The sequence below is a fragment of the Pipistrellus kuhlii genome, unplaced genomic scaffold, assembly GCF_014108245.1.
Source record: "Pipistrellus kuhlii isolate mPipKuh1 unplaced genomic scaffold, mPipKuh1.p scaffold_m20_p_49, whole genome shotgun sequence".
NCBI classification, from domain to species: domain Eukaryota; kingdom Metazoa; phylum Chordata; class Mammalia; order Chiroptera; family Vespertilionidae; genus Pipistrellus; species Pipistrellus kuhlii.
Genome location: NW_023425550.1, coordinates 1,115,643 through 1,118,073, shown reverse-complemented (window position 1 = coordinate 1,118,073; position 2,431 = coordinate 1,115,643).

Here is a 2,431-nt window from a genome sequence, read left to right as displayed (position 1 = left end):
CAAAACAAAACAAAAACTACTATCTACTGAGCCGGTTTGCCTCAGTAGATAATAGAGCATTGGCTTGCATATCAAAAGGTCCCAGGTTCGATTCTGGTCAAGGGCATGTACCTTAGTTGCAAACTCCTCTCTGGCCTGGGCCCTGCTCAGAATTGTGAAGGAAGCAACCAATCTATGTATTTCTTTCACATCAATGTTTCTCTCCGTCTTTCCCCTCTCTCTTCCACTCTCCCTAAAAATCAATGGAAAAATATCCTTGGGTGAAGAATAACAAAAACAAAACAAAATAAAACACCTACTGGAACTGATAAATGAATTCAGTAAAGTAGGATACAAAAATAAATATTCAGACATCTTTTTGCATTTTAATACACTAAAAACTATTAGTGGGACTTTTTCCCCCTCCCTACTTGGGAGCCCATTCTGTGGGACTCATCCCACTTCCCATATGGGAGTCTGTAGTTGTTCTTCAATAAATCTCCACTTTTGCTATAAAAAAATCATCAGAAAGAGACACTAAGAAAAATATCCCATTTACAATAGCATAAAGAAAAATAAAATATTTAGGAATTAATTTGACTAAGGAGGTAAAAGATCCATACTCAAAAAATTATAAGACACCAAAGAAAGAAATAGAAAGTACAAATAATTGGAAGAATATACTGTACTCAAGGACAGGAAGAATTAACATAGTTAAGATGTCCATACACTCCAAAGCAATCTATAGATTCAATGCAATTCTTTTCAAAATACAAATGGCATATGTCACAGAACTAGAGTAATCCAAAAATTTATATGGAACTATAAAAGACCTGAAATAGCCACAGAAAACGGAAGAAAAATAAAGTTGGAGATATCACACTATCTGATCTCAAATTACACTACAAGCCTATAGTAATAAAATCAAAACAGTATGATACTACTTGGCCAGCAAGGCTCAATAGTTGAGTGTCAACCTATGAACCAGGAGGTCATGGTTCAATTTCAGGTCAGAGCACATGCCTGGGTTTCAGGCTCTGACCTGGCGTGTGGCAGGTGGGAGGTAGCTGATCAATGATTCTCTCTCATCATTCATGTTTCTATCTCCCTCTCTCCCTCTCCCTTCCTCTCTGAAATAAATAAAAATATTTTTAAAAAATCAATATGATACTGGAATATAAAAAAGACACATAAATCAATGGAACAGAATAGAGCCAGAAATAAACCCACACCATTATGAACATTAGTATATGAGGCAAAAATATACAATGGGTTAAAGACGGTTTAGTCAACAAATGGTGTTGGGAAACTGGACAGATAAGAAAAAAAAAAGTGAAGTTAGACCACCTTCTTACACCATATATCAATATAATCACAAAATATATTAAAGACTTAAATATAAAACTTGAAACCATAAAACTCCAAGAAGAAAAGATAGGCAATAAAATCTCTGAGATTTCTCTTAGAAATATTTTTTTCTGATGTATTACTTAGGCAAGGGAAACAAAATTAAAAATAAACAAAAAGTACTATATCAAACTAAAAGTCTTGGTTATTTGGTTTTTGTTATTTCTCACTGGAGGATTTTTCTTCCATTGACATTAGAGAGAGTGGAAGTGGGGGAGGGAGAGAGAAGAGAGAGACACAGATGTGAGAAAGCCACACCAATCAGTTGCTTCCTGAAACCACCCAAGCCAGGGCAAGGAACCTGCAACCCAGGTAAGTGCCCTTGACCAGAATGGAACCCAGGAACCATTCAGTTCTCAAACCAATGCTCTAACCACTGAACCGCAGGCCAGGGCAAATGTTTCTGCACAGCAAAGGAAACCATAAACAAAACTAAAAGACAACCCATTGAATGGGAGAAGGTATTTGGCAATAATGCTTGGGATAAGGGGTTAATATCCAAAATTTATAAAGAACTCATACAACTCAATATCAAATAAAGCACACAATCCAATTTTAAAATGGGCAGAGTCCATAGCTGGTGTTGCTCAGTGATTAGAGCATCAGCCCTTGCACAGAAGCATCTTGGGTTCAATTCCCTCAAGGACACATACTTGGGTTATGGGTTCGCTCCCCATCTCTGGTCAGGGTGCATGCAGGAGGCACCAGTAAATGTCTCTCTCATATTGTTGATTGTTGTTCCTCTCTCTCTCTCTCTCTCTCTCTCTCTCTCTCTCTCTCTCTCTCTCTCTCTCTGTTTCTCTCTCTTTCTCTTCATCTTCCTCCCTCCCTCCCATCCACTTTCTCTAAAAAGCAATGGAGAAATATCCTCAAGTAAGGATTAACAAAAAATAAATAAACAAATAAATAAAAATGGATAGAGGACCTAAATAGTCCCTTTTTCAAAGAGGACATACAGATAACCAGTAGAAATATGAAAAGATGGCCAATGTCACTAATCATCCGAGAAATGCAAATTAAAACCAAAATGAGATATATCCTCACA